Below are 18,936 nucleotides of genomic sequence, written 5' to 3'. Positions count from 1 at the left end.
TATGATCATCCATAACTGATGTATACATACTGACTTTGCAAAATGTATAAACATATCCTATTCTGTTTTCCCCTTATGTAGTCTTCTTTGTCATAATCAAAGTATTGATTGATACTACAAAACATTAAAACGATAGTAAGAAAAACCAGAAAACTAAATGGACATGGAAAGAAATATTTATGCATCCCTTTCCTTATGGCAGTCAACAAAAATGTGAATCCTAATACTCTTGGCATTGCCAAGAAGAAATCAATCTTTTAAAGGATAATCAATCCAATTAATGTTTTAAGTGCAAAATGCCCTGAACCAACACAGTGGGATGCCTTTCATCATTTCATCTGCAAGCAACTAATTAGTGGAAGGAGTGAAAAGTCTTTGGATTCTATTTAATCCACCTTAACCTAATGGTAAAATGACTCCATATCATTAAATGCCAAAGGACATTAGTGGCTGCACCATGGCCATTTGATTCAGTTGGATTGAACATTGCCTGAGGGTCAGCTAAAACAGCAGGGCTTTGTTGCTAACTTCAGAAGAGGATGGTACAACAAAGGTTTATGATCAACTTCAAGGAGTACATAAAGCTGCCTTCTAAGCAACTTCCTATTGGCTCTTTGGCAATGATTACTATAGCATGTTGTTACCATCTCAGACTGCTTTTAACCGAGCCCTTATTACATCTGAAGTCATGATTTAAATTGCTTAAGTCATAATTCCTCAATCCTTCTACAGTTGAAATGCATGCATCTGAGTGCCTTTGGTATGTTAATCTTGCTCCATTTTCTGCAGGGACAAAGTCTTTAACTAAATCACCATTGGTACATTGACGGTCTACAACATTTGTATTTATTTACAAATATATAATTTCATTACACTATAAATATATAGCACAGTTTAAACATTCAGAATTTCAGAGCTTTCAAAAGGATCTTAAGATCTTTACACTGATCAAATTGTGTACTGCATGCATTTCCCATTCTCTTTTAAACAGCAATCCGTTGTCACACAAAGAAATACAGTATGTATCATTTTTAATAATGGCAGGAAAGAGACATTTCCTTTTCAAGGCATTTCCAAAAGAATAATATTTCTAGGCATTTTAGATATAACATTTATTGGTAAATGCCAAGCACTGAATATATATTCTGTCAAAATAATCTTCAGACATTTGTACTATATATAAGATAATGACTACTCACTCAAACATTAAAATTTCAATGTAATAGTAGAAACTTCTTTCAACGTAATTGTTACTCAACATCTTTTGTATTTGAGCTGAATTTTTAAAAAAAACATAAATCATTTTCATTGCAACCCTAAAAATATATTTACACTCCTAGAAAGTTTACATGCAAACTGTTAACAGTGGTAGTACAGTGTGTTTTTTTATTTTCAAATGTGCATCACAGCCCTATGGCATAGACACCGCCCCTCCCCCGATGGATATATATTTATGCATTATCACTTTTCCCCACTTTTCTACTCTCTTTTTCTGCTGGTCCCATTGAGCTTTTTCATTCCCATTTTGCAAATCCTTGGATTTCCTTCTATCCAAGAATTATTCATGCCAGTTTACAAAAGTTATGCATAGTCTTCCCACCCAGGCAAGTTGATCTGATTACAAAGAACTGGTATTGTGTTTACAGCAGACAGGAATTGATTGTAGGGAAACAGTGTTTAACCACTTGCAAAGCCTTTCTAAAAGATCTTTATTTGCATAGGTTAGTTGGGAAGGGACAAATTGTCTCCTTGCTCAGATCACCAGAATTTTGTGGCTTGGCCCGTTTCAGATCAAGATGCAAGCTACACTTTGCAGACACTTTTACAAATGAAACAATGTGCAGCATATTTCAAGATATTAATGATATATAGTTTTACTGTTCAAAGGTTTGCTTTTCTGCAACAGCTAGAACTGAGTAATATTGTACAATATACAGCGTCACTTCTGTAGAGAGAAACCTAAAATATTGGTATTCCACAATGAACCTTGTAAACTGGAATATATTAACTGGAACGTTGTAAACTGATAATATATTAAGAAAGAAGCAGAATTGAAATGCAGTTTGAGCAATGAAGACTCATTTTAGTGGCCCAAGATTTAAGTGTAACTTGTTTATCCACAAAATCTCTTTCAATGGCTAACAATTAACTGGAAAACTTTATATTACCATTTATATCACCTGGCATTGTTTTGCCAGGCACTTAAACCTTCTTTTAAAACTCAGTAATAGCAGTTTTCCCCAATTTTAGAAGAATTTCAAAGCAATAGTTCTGAATTCTTCTAGTTGGTTAGTTTTTTTAGTTAGTTGAGTTTATTTATAGGCCGCCCTTTTCCCTGAGGGGACTCAGGGCGGCTAACAACTTGTATGGGAGGGGAAGACATACAATAACATAAAAACACAATATATAATTAAAACCAAGCAACATTCATACAACATTCGGGTGGGGGCGGACTATGGTCTTTACCCCCAGGCCTGGCGGGATAGCCAGATCTTGAGGGCTGTGCGGAAGGTCTGAAGGGTGGTGAGGGTACGAATCTCCACGGGGAGATCGTTCCAAAGGGTCGGAGCTGCTACTGAAAAGGCTCTCCTCCGCGTAGTTGCCAGCCGGCACTGGCTGGCAGATGGCACTCGGAGGAGGCCTAATCTATGCGATCTTATAGGTCGAGAGGAGGTGATTGGCAGGAGGCGGTCTCCCAAGTACGCAGATCCACTACCATGGAGGGCTTTGTAGGTAGTAAGAAGCACCTTGAAGCGCACACGGAGATCAACAGGTAGCCAGTGCAGCTCGCGGAGGATAGGTGTTATGTGGGCGAACCGAGGTGCACCCACAATCACTCACGCGGCCGCATTCTGGACTAGCTGAAGCCGCCGGATGCTCTTCAAGGGCAGCCCCATGTAGAGCACGTTGCAGTATTCCAGCCTAGAGGTCACGAGGGCGCGAGTGACTGTTGTGAGAGCCTCCCGGTTCAGGTAGGGTCGCAACTGGCGCACCAGGCGAACCTGGGCAAATGCCCCCCTGGTCACAGCCGACAGGTGGTGATCAAAGGTCAGCTGTGGATCCAGGAGGACTATTCTAAAATAGTTTTGAGTTCCTTGTATTTTTCAAGGATAAAATATGGAATCAGGAAAATATAAGTGAGAGTTAGAAATAAGCAAATATCAGTATAGAGTAGTGCAAGCAAAAGAAACATATATTAAATGATAACAACAACAAACTCTGTTCTTTCTATGAGAATGATTCACATCATGGATGTGAGCATGTTTCTTTTAGAAATATATCACAGTTACTAATTCCATCCTTGAGTCTGGTAATAACTTTCCATAAAATCTAGACAAAGTAAATCCATCCATCTGTAAAAGTTGATGGTAGACTGACTAGTTTAATCTTGAGATGGATGACCTATACTTTTGCTATAGCTGAAGAACTCTGTGCACATTCAGTACGCTATTTTCAAAAAGCAGTTCAAATGGTGTCATTTTAAAATATAAAACAAAAAGTTCAGAAATAATATAGGAGAAAGGTAAAGAGGGTGTATTGGTTGGCAGAGTCAACCAATTCAGATATAACTTTCTGTCCATTTTCGTTGCTGTTGTTGTTGTTGTTAGTTGTTAAGTCATTCTGACCCATTGCAACCCCATGGACAACATTCCTCCAGGTCTTCCTGTCTTCTACCATCCTCTAGAGTCCATTAAGCTTACAACTACAGCTTTGGTGACTCCATCAGCCTCATTCTCTGTCGTTCCCTTCTTCTTTTGCCCTCAATCTTTCCCAGCATGAGGCTCTTCCCCAGTAAGTCTTTCCTTCTTATTAGGTGGCCAAAGTATTTGAGTTTCATCCATTTTCTTACTTATCTGTTATATAAACATGAGGCCTGGAATGAACCACTGTGCCATGTCTTAAGATTCTCATACAAAAAGTGGCATTCATGACAAACCACAATGAAACCAAAATGACATGCATGTGGTAATGTGCTGCATTTATATTACAAAGATGATACCATGCATTTGTGTGATGATCAGATGTCTGCTGTTTTTTGTTCGGGTAGACAATCACCATGGATCCACAGACACATACAGGCATCCACACCTCAGATTATTTCTCCATTCTAATTAAAACTGCTCCTACAACATAAAGCTTCCCTTTCCATTCTCCTTTTCTTAAGAGAATATAGTATATAACTTTAGAATGTTCTTTGGAATGAGAATCACAAAAAGAGGAATAGGCTGCAATCATTTCTAATTTTCAACCAATAGTTTTTGGAATTATTTCTAAAATTTCAACCAACAATTTTTGAATAATAGTTTGGTTGGAAGTGGATCACATGAGTAGGAACAAGCTGTTCATAAAATCCTTTTGAAATGCAGAAGCATATCTCACCATCATATTACATACCTTTTGAGGCATTCCAGGAAGATGTGCCAGAAGAAAGTGGCAGTTCTTTCTTCCTCTTGCAATTCTTCCTAAAATGCCTCTGAAGTAACATACCACATTATATTGCATTTTATCACATTCTTCACATGGTACTTAAGAGATGTAAAAATAATTAATATTTGTAGAGAGAGTTACATAGAAATCTTTTAAAATTAAGACAATAGAGGAATAAAGTAGGCTGGCCATACAAAACAGTAGTCAGTCCTCTGAAAAAGTTAATGAAAATGGCTCTTCTGTACTACATCATATTTCCCAGTATTGGAGTAAGTACACATAATAAACCATTCTGAGAGCTAAATATTTCTGAAGGAAAATTCCCTTACATTTCAATCTCTCATCATCATCATCAGTTTTTCCTTCAATTTGTCACAGAAAACTAAGTCAGTTCACAAAGATCTTTCTAGGCCAAACAAGAGGACTAACCTGACTATTACTCATATAGATGTCTCTGATACAGGCTAAAAGTGCTGAGAGGATTTAACTTGCTTTTTTGAAAAGTATTTTGAAGAGCTGTAAACTAGCAATTTGTACTACATGCAGGAAGTAGAAAGTAAAATGGTAATTTTGTCCCTATTTAACATCTTGCATACAAGAAGAAGCCCTGAATTAGTATGACAATGGCATCCTGCAGTGTTTGCAAACATGTGGCAAAGGAAGATTTAGGTGTGAAAATACCTTTGGGGCTTTCTTTGACCAAGCCTTTTTGCATAAGCCCAGTGGCAATTACTAGCTAAAATAAACTAAATTCAGTGACATTGATCTTATAGAAAGAAAGTTTCTCTTTCTTCATAAAGGAACTTTGCACTTCCCTACATAATTCAGAATTTCATTGAAAAGAGAAATTTAAACTTTACTTTTTTAAAACCACAGGTTCGTGTCTGATTTCCTTTTTCCATATCTTACTCCCTTTTGCTTTAAGGATGCAAACTGGAGAGAACAGACACTACAAAATTGCAGATAGGGTGCTCTTCAAAGGAAAAGGAAAGAAACTCGCCATGATAAAGAGGCCAGTAGATTAATTAGGGGCTGTAACTTCCCCACACACTAATCTTCCAAGGAGTGGGAGGAAAGAATGCGAGTCAATGGCAGCTGAACAATGATTCCTCTCATCCAGGCATTTAGCCTGTGAGCAAATTGAAAAGGGACCCACACTTTTAAAACCACCAAGAAATAGCCATGTTTTTTATTGATATCAGCATTTTTTTATGAGGCATCTTCATCAAAAGATATTGCACACATCTCTGCATCCAAAAGAAGAATGTGATATCATACCACTATCTCATTAATAACACTTCTCCAGATAGTTTATTGGATTGAGGCTCAAAGGTTGTGTTCCCTGAGGATTATGAAACACTTAGTAACACTTTTGGAAGGCATGGTTGTGTATTGTATATAGAACGCCAAAAAAAACCCAAAAAAACCAGAGGATAATTGCAAGCATAAAACAGTCTATATATTAGTGTAAAACTAACCTAAAAAGCTTTATTACTATGAAGTATTAAGACAATCTAACTATTTGTGAAAGTTTTATGATTTTTAGAACACTTAATCTGACAAAACAAAGGCAGAAGATCGAGAGGAAAGGAAATAACAATGCATGAGGTGGGGAAATCCTGACTTGATATTGAATTGTGCCAAACCTCAAAGGAGTGCTTCTCTTTGATTGAAGTTTTGCAAAGCAGGTACATTGTACCTATGGTAAGCTGCATCCGGTCAAAGCAAACCCTTTGATGGTCTTTTGCCCATGTATGTCAGTGATCTAAAAAAAATGGATCTGGAGGCACTTCCAAGTTCCTGCACTGATAAAATTGTTCAGGTGAAGCACATCAACTTTTTGGAAAAGGAAGTACAGCTTGAAGCAGATCATTCTAAGTGATAGCAGCTGAAGTGAACGCACAAAAGAAAGAGGTAATATAATGTGAGTGTGTCTAGTAAGAGCTATGTGTAATTTTGAACTCAAAGCCTGCAGGAAGAGAGACTACAGACATTCAGAGTAGATCTTAGTTGGCATTAGGATACATTCCACTAAAATAGAGTAAATGTATAGGAAAAAGCACAAATATTAGAAGACAGAAAAATCAGCAACTATGACTTAACTAAGAAATAAAAGTGGAAATAAGCAGTCTCATTGTTTTTCTTCTTCTCTCTTCCACGTTGCTACAGGGATTACGTAACACAAACATATCTTAGAATAGTTTTCTATGTTTTCTGATTAAGGACAGTATGTTTTGTATTGTTTAATCAGAGTTCTGTGTTGTTCAGATAATCTTCAATTTGCTTTCTTTGGTGTTGTTCACTGAATGTTTAATATGCAATCCATTTTCCCCACATTAGTCTGCATAGGTAGGTAATGCGATGCCACACCTTACTCTGCTTTTGTGTTTCATTCTCAACTGTAAGTTGCATCCCATTGCATCCAGTTTAGTGGCATTTTTCTTGAGCTGAGCATACAGGGAGCTGCCCAGGATATGCTTTATCTACCACTTTAGGAAAATATATTTATTTTGGTATACTTTTAATAATATCCCTGTTCCATATCCATATGGCAGGACTGGTGCCTGGAAGGTTTTCATAATATTTTTCACTGAGATGTTTTGTTTCCTCTGTGGAAACTGGTTTAACTATTGAAAGATTGCTGTGGCTGGTTATGTTTCCTATTGACACTTTTTCTGTACTTTTATTAGTGACCTAGGATATTTCACTTTATTAACCTAATTATAACCCTAATGTGGTTATATAGATTCCACTGAGATGGATGGCAGTGTGATCAAAATCTTTGTCAGAATCTTTAGATGGTTGATATGAATTCTTAGGTCTTATGAATTTTCACTGGTTTTGATATCATACAAGATATCAGTGCCTTAGTATTACTGCTGCAAATATGCCCCTGTCATCAGAAAACTGAGATTCAGTGGGTTTCATCCATGGATGAAATTCAGCAAGTTCTGACAGGTTCTGGAGAACTGGTAGCGGAAATTTTGAGTAATTCGGAGAACCGGCAAATACCACCTCTGGCTGACCTCCAGTGTGGGGTGGGAATGGGAATTTTGCACTCTCCTTCCCCTACCACACCCACCAAGCCATGCCTGCAGAACCGGTAATAAAAAAAAATGAATTTCACCACTGGTTTCATAATACTATAATGGTTTCTCAACTGTGGCATTTCTTTGGAAAATGTCTTTGATTTTCAAAGCTTCTCACAAAATTGGTCAGAATATACAGTTGATGGCCGCTGAAAGATCAGTGAATATAATGGCTGTAATTTTGCCTTTCTGAAGTCATTGTTGTATGAGGCTTTTTTGATGATGAAAATTATCCTTAGTTTGTACGGAAACTGGACTGCTGTTCTTTGGTTGTCTGTTGTCACTGTTTTTAAAATTTACTTGGATGATTCTTTCCAATAATTAATGGTAGCTTTTGTGGCTCTGTATTTTTTCAAATTGGGATTAAGATATCTCCGTGCAGTGTAAACATTTCTGAATTGTAACATTAATTCAGAGGGTCTCTACCAACTTTGAATGCCTCAGCTTTGATTCCATTCATTTCAGTTATTTTATCATTTTCATATTTTTACTGTCACTTTCACTTCATTTACTGTGGGCTATGCATCCAAATCCTGCTTTTCTTGTGCTTGGACATGTAGTAAATCAGCTGCTGCCCCTGAAGCTCTTTGTGATTCTTTGTGGTAAAAAGAAAAAAAACTCCCTTCTTTTTTAAATTCACTAATTTAAACATCATATAAACTTCCCATTAGCCTTGTAAATATAATTGATGGTTAATTTAGACTAAAAGTAGTAAACTGCATACTAAAGTTATATGTCTGTGCTGTCTCTTCCAATGTTAGGGTCTTTATTTTCCCTTGTGACTCATGCTCTGCCTTTCACTAATGGTGAATTTCATGGTCAGTTGCCTCTTTATGCCTTGTCAATAGACTTGATTTATTTCTGTTAGTTTATCAGGAAAAAAGCACATGAGATCCATACTAGTTTTCATGATCATATGGTTGAGTATAGCCTTTGGCACATTCATGGAGAGCTTCAAAGACTTCTTTTTTTTCCACATCACATCAAGCAGTCATAAAGTGGTGAATCTATTATTAATGCTATTTTTTCTGGGAGGGCTGATTGGTGCAAAAAATGATGAGTACCCAACAATTTTTTTTCCTATAAGGAATAATGTAAATACATTTAATGTGTTCCCAAACTAAATGCAATGCACATTTTTATGGCAATATGAAAAAAAGATGTGGTTGTATACCATTACTTTACATGAGAAATAAACCAAAAAATAATAATAAATACTTAGATTAAGTGAAATAAAAACTTCACTTTGCTTGTATTAATGACAAAAACATGAAAATACAGAAAATGACTACAGAATCTAATATAAGACTGCAAGGGGCTGTACAGAACTACCAAATGACTAAAGTGTCACACTTTGTTTTGGCTGGAAAGGTTAGCAAGTCACAAGGCAACCAACACCAATAAGTTCTAGGTTGTATATTGAGTACCAAACAAATAACAAAAACCGGGACAAAATTTTCTTGTCAATATATGTTGCATACCAGATTCAATAAGTTTCAAAGCAGTTGAGTACTGCGATACCATTGTATTTTTTTACAGCTTGTTCAATCAGTTTGGACCTGTTCTTCTTTAGTAATGTAAATCGTCCTTTATTTTACATTGGAGTTTAAATTGACTTTTTGAACAGACTAAATCATGAATGGGGTTAAAATCAGCATTTTGAATTCTTTGGTCATTTTTTATGGATGATCAGAAGTAATTAGAATGTAATCTGGGATGAATACATTCTTGCCATCTGATGCTTTTGGGGGGTGGTAGAAGAGACCTTATTACTAGGCTTTGGCTGCTGCAAATGATAAATTCTGACACTATTTTCATTTTGTTAACCCAGTCAAATTTTCCAAGGATTTCTTCTCCTCCTGGTCTATCTGCTGCCACATGGACACTGAAGTCCCCAGCTATTATAACTAAATCCCCCTTTGGATTTGCTGTCAAAAGCATTTGAGATTTCAATGTAATGATCTTCTTTGACACATCTGGGCTAATTTTGATGGGAGTATAGATAGAGAATTGTTCTGAAAATGCCAGAATGATTAGGCAGTTTGAGATATTTTGGAATTTCAACACACTTGTGGTTATGCGACTAGTGTGATGTCAATGCCCCCAGAATAAAGAGTGTATTTCTTCATTGTTTTCTGATACTTGAGAGGTTTTTTCTCTTTAATTCAGTTGGTCTGTTATCATTGCTATTGAAATTCTATAATATATTTATTTTTGAACAACAATGTTTCTTTTGGTTCATATCAAAGATCACTAAACAACAAAAAGAAATTGCTTTTAGGTTTTGTGAAACATTTAATAATTCATCTGTTGAATCATTTTAATTCCTTTGAATTAAAAATATTAATAATAAAAGTAAAGATGCTTTCATTTTTCAGAAGGTGTACATGAAATTCCAAGTACTTTGAAGTTTCTAAACATTATAAAAGTGGTGATAACATATATGCTTTCTTAAGAAAAAGAAATTGATTTTATGAAGGAATGAAGAAGAAAAGAATTTAACTTCTGGTTTGAATAACACAGCTATGCTATTACAGAGATATTACTATTTAAGTGGACAATATTAGTGCTGCTGAAAAATGCTTATCAAAATATCCTTTAGTACCTCTGGATTATTAGGCAGGGCTCTGGATCTAATACTGACACTTGTATAATACAAACATTTATTATAAAAACTCTGTGGAAGCATATTCCCCATATTTCAGTAGAATCTGTAGCAATGCAGACACATAACGGATGTGTAATAATCTTATTACAATGTTAGAAAAGGACTGCTGGGAGTGATTTATATGTAAATATGCATAGAATATACACTTTTCTCATGTATTAGAAAAAGTCTCTAAAGTTAGTATAGTAAGGATCCATTATGACAAAACACAAATCAAGCACATATATCAGAAAAATTTCCTAATATATCAAAACTATATGATTCTAAAATTAGGTTTTTAAATAACTAGATGATGTAACTGTCATTTGCCTGAATGAAGATAATTTGTTCAACTGAAATATGTTTTTAGAACCCTTGCTCTTCAGGTAAATGTCTCAACACATGACTGTAATTGATGATGACATTTACTTGGTAACATTTATTTTGGCTTTGGAAATTGAATAGGTGCCTGATGTAATAATGGGAACAATGAAGATTTGCATTTGGCCCAAGATTTGTATGTGGTCCATGTCATATGAAAATATAACTGTGGGGCTATATGTGAGGCTATACATTTTAAAAAATCTCTCATGTCATTCGTGTTTAACAATTCAGAGGCATATTCTGTAATTAAAATAATAGCACTGACACCATAGCAGAGACAAAATAGAAATAGATGTGTATACTAACAAACTTTTGTATATATGATAAAAATATTGTATATATGATAAAAAGCAAACTAATGAAAATAGCTTTTATGTTATGATCTGTCTAAATGAAAACTACTCTGATTCCTGTGAAATCAGGCTGAGACAAAAAAAAGTTGCTGTATGCTAATTTTGAGACCTGATGTCTTTGAATAGAAAGAAAAATTATGAGCTACTTTTAATTCCATATTTATTCACATAAAAAATCTAAAACATTATCATGGTATGCCTGCCAAGTCAACATGCAAAATCCAGCTTGGCAATAGCTTATCAGGAGTGACCAAAATGCATAAAATACTGAAGGAGATTTATGATTTTATTTTGATAAGCTGCTCAAATAACATCAAGTCTAATGAAAAGTTATGGAGATTTAAAAAGTGTGCACCTTCTTTTCTGACATTTTCAATAGAACAATAAAGGTATTGTGACATAATTAACTTCAGTGTGTGTGTGTGTGTGTGTGTGTGTGTGTGTGTTTTCTTACCTAATAGACTCTGTGACATTTTATTCCTATGAATAGTGCTAAGGTCTTATAAAGGAAAAGTGATATCATAATGTTTTAGTGATATAAGTTCAAATGTAAATATATATTTTTAATTCTCTATTGGAACTAAACAATTTGAGCAAATTTGAACAAAATCAGCAGTTTTCTCTTATTTTCAGCATTTACTTTTGAATCAGATTCAAACACTTCATATGCTCCTAATGTTTCTCCATTACTTTCCATTACTTTCTATTCTAATATTTCCAGTAAAATCTTTCTCAAGTTAGTTCCTGGTGACAAGCCAGGAATTTGCTGAACAATACTATGGTGATGGTTTGCAATAGCCTCCTGTGGGATTTTTTTCTAGATAAACTGTCTAGTCTATACGTGTGGACTTTCTAAGTAGTGTCCCATCCCAGGATTAACTATAATTAATCATATTAACTTTTTTCAATCAATCAAATTTAGCAAGCTGTGCCATCTTCTGTAACTGATGTTTGCCAAAAACTAATACGCACCATCTTCTCTATCATAAATTATTCAGCCTGTTCCAGGGCTTTCTTATAGCAGTATATTCTTATCACTTATTCTTATAAGCCTTAGAAATAGTCTCTAATTTCTGCTTCAAACTTTTGAAAAATCAGCCCCTTCTATGTTTATACTTGAAGTCTGTGCCAAGAAATAAATAATTAAGGGCTTAGCACAGTGATTAATAGATACTATTGTATGAATGGACGCTCAAAAGCGAACTTTCTTTAAAAAAATAATGGCTTATGTGTGAAATTTTAAGAGAAAAGGAAAATATAGAAAAAACAGGCAAAGTAACTACTACTATTACTATAATTTTTTACATATGTAGGACTCTTATACCAGTACAAACACACACACAGACACACACAGAAAGTTTTGCACAAAACTTTCAGTGAAGGATGACCATATTTTATTACAATCATCCAGAGTTAATCTACATCTGTAAGTAACTTTTTCATAAGATAGTTCATAAGTAACATCTGTTCTTCAATTTACTGAGTAATTGGAGCTTTAAATTAATCTTCCCTGTGTTGAAAGTGTTCTGTTTTAGTCCACACACATGACACACACAAATGTTTTAAAGGTTTTATTGAAAGCCCAAGCCCCTAATGTGAATCCCCAAGAAACCACTCACATTCATTTGCAAAGTCCTAGGAATTTCAAACTGCTCCGTCAGGGTACAAAGCTACCAAGTCCAACAGCAAAGGCAAATGCAGTCCACAGAGTCCACAGTGCATTCCAGGAATCCAAAGCAAAGGTACAAATCCATGAGCAAGTCCAAGGTCCATGATCGATGACAACATAATCCAGAGTCAAGAAAACCAAGAGCATGAAGGAGAACCATGCACACAGTAGGAGAAGGGCAGTTGTCTCCAACAATTCCCAAGTCCATCTAATTAAATAGACAGTCATCAGTGCAACTCATCAGGAAGGGTGAGTAGCCTTGCCAACCTCCATTCTGTCTGCCTCCACTTAACCCTATACGCCCAGCAATCCTCTGCACTCACTTCCAAAGTGTGGTTCTTCCTCATTGTCTGAGCTGGCAGCTGGGGAAGCCATAAGAGAAAGACTAATCCCTTGCGAAAAGAAGGACGTGAAGAAACTACTTTAATTTTCAAGTGATAAGTGGAACTACCAATTTCCATGTGGTAAACATGTACTAAGCAGGTAATTAAAAATAATTTGGATGTTCAGAAATATTTAACTTGACAACAAATTAATAGCGCCCCAATGTTGTTCAGAATTAGCTGATAGTTAAATTAAATACATTAAATTAATATACAGGGTAGTCCTCGACTTACAACAGTTCACTTAGTGAAAATTTAAAGTTACAACATCCCTGAAAAAAGGGACTTATGACTTCACACTTACAGCTATCCTTGTGGTCATGATCAAAATTCAGATGCTTGGCAATTGACTCATATTTATGATGGTTGCAGTATCCCGGGGTCAGTGGTCCCCCTATCCACCTTTCTGAGAAGCAAAGACAATGAGGAAGCAAGATTCACTTAACAACCATGTTACTAACTTAACAACTGCAGTGAATTACCGTATTTTTCACACTATTAGATGCACTCCCCCAATCCCAAAAGTGGGTGGAAATGTCTATACATCTTATAGAGCGAATATTGCGGTGGGGGAAGGGGGGTTGGTCACTGCTACCACTGGAAAAACTGGAGCCTTCGCTGATGAGTGGCTGATTGGTGGTTGGATCAGCCTGCCGGAATACCACTGATCAGCTGTTCTAGGCATTGGGGATCACCTCTACTGTTCACTGCTACCAATTGCCGCTGATTGGCAGCAGCAGCGATTGGTGGTGAATGGCAGTGATGGTGAATGGTGGTGGCAGCAGCAGCAGCCTAGCTCAGCAGACCGGTGGTGGGTGCAATGAAGCAGAGCCCTGACGAGCCATGGGCTGGGCCTGTGATAATGTGCTTAAGCTGACCAGGCTGTTTGCTGCCAGGACGCTAGCCAGATGAATACTGGATGGATGTTGGGAGGCAAAGCAGATTTTTTTTCTCATTTTCCTCCCATAAAACTAATGTGTGTCTTATGGTCCGGTGAGTCTTATAGTGCGAAAAATATGGTACTTAACAACTGTGGAAATAAAGGTCATAAAGTGAGGCAAAACTCACTTAACTGTCTCGCATTGCAACAGAAGTTTGCTAAGCTCAGTTGTGGTTTAAGTTGATGACTGTATATAATTATTTCATGCCAGAATATAAGAACCTCTGAACTTAGTTTATATATTATAAATTAAATTTTAATGAATTATTCTCACTGTATTTCCAAGAATAGAAATTTCTTTTCTATATAAATTAGTGGGATCCAATAAGCATGTAATATTAGTTTTGTGTTAACTGTAATGTAAGAATTATTGATATTCTTACTGATATTAATACAATTTGCTATTTAAACAAAATGGAGATAATTCTTGGTTATAATCTTTATTTTTTGCATATCAGATTGAAAGTTATGAAGATATGAAGATATGTAGAAAGGTGAAGTAGAGAGTATGGATAAAGTTAGTCATATAATCTTAATTTTGTTACCACTTTGATTTAAATTGATTCAATGTATATGTAAGCAACCAAACCTCAATTTCCCAGATCAGTGATATGACCATTTCACACATAGTATGACATTTTTCTGTTGTGAAAGTTATCTTGAATATGTTTATTTTTGCCAGCTACAGCTTTTAATTGCCCTGTTGTGTCTCTTATTCCTTCTTATCTTACTCTTATTCTCTGAAAAAACAGTTGCCAAACAAGCAGGCAGCTAAAATCTTCTCAAGTTTGCAGATAACAGCAGTGGACCAAAGAGCTGGTAAGTGTCTAACAATCATGAATAGTTTCATTCTTTGATTAGTTGGGAGTTCTCATACCAAGCTAATCTTAGCAAAAACCAAATACTTCCTGAGAGAAAAAGAGAAAGAAACCATCCTGGTCAACCCTCTAGATTTTATAAGATTAACTTTTTGTTACACTGGCTTTCATTTATTTGCCTGTCAATAAGAAACAAATATCAAACTAAGGAGTTGGGTGAAACTTCATATGCATTTCAAAGATTTAATATGAACCTTATTTTTCATCAAATCATTCATTCCTCCAGATGAGTTTTCATCATTTATATCCATTTAATCTTCATTTTAGGATGTAAGTTAAAATGCTTATTCACTTTATATGGAGAATCATCATTCTCCAAATGCTGGAATTTAATACTTTTTGCAACTTAGATTTCACAAATTTTCAGTAAATGTAGACTATAAAAATACCCAACATAATATATAATATAAAATGGACCTAATGTACAGTGTAAAGAACATTTTACCTTGCACATCATAAAGAAGAATATCATCACCAGAAACCCATTTTAACTAAATGAAAGTCCATAGTGCAGAATGAATGCCTTGTCACAATTTGCTCAATATATCTCTTAGTTTTATATTGTTTTCAAACATATCTGTGGAATAATTTAATTTATATGAACTAGTGTAATTAGAGATCACATAAATATTTATCCTACATTAAAAATAGTACTGTAAGTAAAAAGATTTAAATTTCAAAACAAGAAATATTTATCCTTATAATGACAGTTTTTAAGGAAACACATACAAGAAATACCTATATGATATAATCCAGCTGTCCATCTGGGATCTAATCCAGCTCCCATATAGCACATTATGTATGCCTCCTCAAGCTAGATATAGCAGGCTCTTTCCGCAAAAGTATTTCAGTAATGATCTTAGCATGTGCAAGATTAGAATGGCTGCCAGGCTTTTTCGCTCTGAATTAATCAGGAGAAAAGCACTGGAAAACTCCTAGAATTAACTCTGTAACCATCCGGAAAAAGGTCCCTGGGGATGACTGCAATTCAGGGGACCTGAGGAGACCAGACATCTGGGGGGGGGGGGGTCGTCACTTTCGGGCAGCCCCATACCACGCAACCTTCAGCGGCTTTCGTGTTACCTATGCTGTTCGGCGATGAAGATGGCGGCGCCGCACTGATGACGGTGGCATTTTCCAGCGATTCTCGGCGGTTGCGATGCCTTTCGACCCCTTCCACTCGACTTGGTGAGCCTTTGGGGGCCTCACTTGACTGCCATCGCTCTGGAGAGGGGGTGGTTGATTTGTGCTTCTGCCGGGGCTGGGCGAATCGGGCGGCTGGCTTTGCTTGGCGCTGCAGCAGCCCTTCCGGACGCCCCCCCTTCCCTACTTGGCTCAGCCTTCTCGTCAGCGCTGCCTCTTCTTTCCTCCGCTCTCTACTTGATCCGACCTTCCTTTTAGTGCGACTTTTCCTCTGCCTGCCCTCGCTGCTGTGGGGCCTCCTCCTGCTTCTCCTGCCTAACATCTGGCTTTCCCCTACCTCGGCCCCTGAACACCTGACCTCTTCCAACTGCGGCCTCTCGGCTCCTGGACTCACCATTTGCTTCAACCATTGCCACCCGCCACTGCCCCTGGAGTACCATCTCGGATAGCGCCCACTCAATTCACCTTATTACAGCGCCATGGATTTTGGATGGGTGGGGGCACTTACAGCAAGTGTGGAGGCCCTCTGACATGTCGGTGACACCTACAGTTTGCTCCTTGGTGCATTTGTTCAGCGGAAGGAGCGACGGAAGATGGCAGAAATACGGGTGGGGACAACGTTTTTTCAACTGATGTACCCCCCCTCTTCTTCGATCCGCCTCAGCCACCCCGGACTTTGGACCCTTCTGTTATACCTTTCCAGGTCTACAGGAGAGGGGGGAAGACGAGACACTCTCCTGTATACCACCTGTATACCACCGCTGGTTCTCAGCTATTTCAAACTCTAAGAGTCACCTGCACAATTATTAATACCTGCCCGAACCTTCTTTGTATGTGGAATGTTTGTTGTATGAATGTAGATGAATGATCCCACTTTTTAAATTAATTTAATTTTTATACCCTGTTTTATTTTACCTATATGTTTTTAATGTTATAGTGTGGTATGCATGTGGAGAATGGCTGTTTGGTATATATGAGGGGATTGAGAACGCGGCCTGGAGCCCCCTCCACTGAGTGCAGAAGCAGAAGTGGATGGGGGCCCAGATCCGCCTCTCATCCCAGAGTGCATGGTATGAATGGCCTGCCGGGGAGAACGGGGGCCGTGGGAGGGGAGGAGGGGTCCACGGGGATGGGAACAGGCCTGAGCATCCCTGTTACGTTTGGGAGAGGCAGGTACAACGGGAGCTACAGGGCTAGCCATTACCGGCGAAGGAGGGTTCGCTACGTCACAGCGATCCCTCGTTCTGGCCCTGATAGCTCAACTCAAGGACCAGGTGGCAAGAGATGTCAGGGCCCTGGTTTCAGGTTGCTGTTGCTAAATGCCAGGTCTGTGATTCATAAAGCTCCCCTCGTCCGGGACTTAATATTAGATGAGGGGCAGACCTGGCATGTATTACTGAAACCCGGCTGGGCCATGAGGGAGGAGTCCCCCTCTCAGAAATGTGCCCAGAAGGGTTTCAGGTGCTCCACCAACCACGACACCAAGAAGGGGTGAGGGAGTGGCAGCTATCATCCGAGAGTCATTAGTCCCTCGTGGGATCCCTGCTCCGGAGACTGTTGGGTCTGAGTCCCTTCTGGTGAAGATGGACCTAGGGGGTCAAGTGGGCTTGTTTCTAACGTACCTACCTCCCAGCTGCATTACAACAGACCTGCCTGTGCTCCTAGAGTCAGTAGCCGGACTGGCAGTTGAATTCCCCAGACTGATAGTACTGGGGGACTTCAACCTGCCATCTCTCGGCGAACGCTCATATGGGGCACAGGAGTTCATGGCTTCCATGACAACCATGGACTTGACCCAGGTAATTCAGGGTCCGACTCATACAGCGGGACACATGCTCGACCTCATGTTTCTCTTGGGACAGTGAAGACATGATCTGGAACTGAAGGGCATAGAGATCTCGCCCTTGTCATGGTCGGATCACTTCCTACTGAGGCTTGATTTTCAGAAACTACTCCCCCACTGCAGGGAGGTGGAGCCGATTAAATGGTTCCGCCCCAGCGCCTGATAGACCCATCAGGATTTCAGAGGGAGCTTGGAGAGATACCTGACTCCCTTGCCCACAATCCGACAGAGTCCTTGGTCGCTGCTTGGAATATAGCGGCGGCTGAAGCACTAGACTGGATTGCGCCTTTGCGGCCTTTCCGTGGCAGTGTATCCAGGAGAGCCTCTTGGTTTACCGAGGAACTCCGGGAGATGAAGCACCAAAAGAGACGTCTAGAGTGATGCTGGAGGGCTAGTAACTCCGAATCTGACCGAACACAACTAAGAGCCTTTATTAGGACTTATTTAGTGGCGATGCGGGCGGCAAAATGTACTCATTTTTCCGCTCTTATTGTGTCCACAGAATCTCGCCCGGCCGCCCTGTTTAGGATAACCCACTCCCTCCTGAAAGGGAGGGATGCGGGGGAACCCTTACAGGGAAGAGCTGAGGAATTTGTTCAGTTTCTATTGGACACTCAGATTCGGACGGACCTGGACTCCACTTGGACAGTACCAGCGGAGATGCCGAGGGAGGGCCTTGATCAGATTTCTTGGAGCGAGTTCCAGCTTGTCTCTCCTGAGGAAGTGGACAAGGACATGGGAGCGGTGAGTGCCTCCACCTGCTTACTGGACCTGTGTCCCTCCTGGCTGGTCTTGACCAGCAGGGAGATAACACGAGGCTGGCTCCAGAGGATTGTTAACACCTCTCTACAGGAGGGATCTTTCCCGCAGCCTCTGAAGGATGCAGTGGTAAGACCCATCCTTAAGAAGCCTTCTCTGGACCCAGCTATCCTTAAAAACTACCGTCCAGTCTCCAACCTCCCTTTAGTAGGGAAGGTTGTTGAGAAGGTGGTGGCCTTTCAACTCCGACGGACCTTGGATGAAGCAGACTATCTAGATCCCTTTCAGTCAGGTTTCAGGCCTGGTTACTGCACCGAAACTGCTTTGGTCGTGCTGACCAAAGCTGATCTCTGGAGGGCCAGGGATAGAGGACTTTCCTCTATCCTGGTGCTTCTTGACCTCTCAGCGGCCTTCGATACC

General features: G+C 38.6%; 1 long non-coding RNA gene across 1 annotated transcript in view; it reads right to left on the bottom strand.

The window, feature by feature from the left end:
• Positions 1 to 16,106, bottom strand: part of LOC116512994 — a 66,485-nt gene extending 50,379 nt beyond the window's left edge. Inside the window, exon 1 of the long non-coding RNA XR_004255951.1 lies at positions 15,855 to 16,106. This is a non-coding gene — a long non-coding RNA (uncharacterized LOC116512994). The remainder of the gene's footprint in view (positions 1 to 15,854) is intronic.
• Positions 16,107 to 18,936: the final 2,830 nt, after the last annotated feature.

Source organism: Thamnophis elegans, chromosome 9, assembly GCF_009769535.1.
Source record: "Thamnophis elegans isolate rThaEle1 chromosome 9, rThaEle1.pri, whole genome shotgun sequence".
Lineage (NCBI taxonomy): Eukaryota > Metazoa > Chordata > Lepidosauria > Squamata > Colubridae > Thamnophis > Thamnophis elegans.
This window is presented reverse-complemented; position numbering and strand designations above follow the sequence as displayed.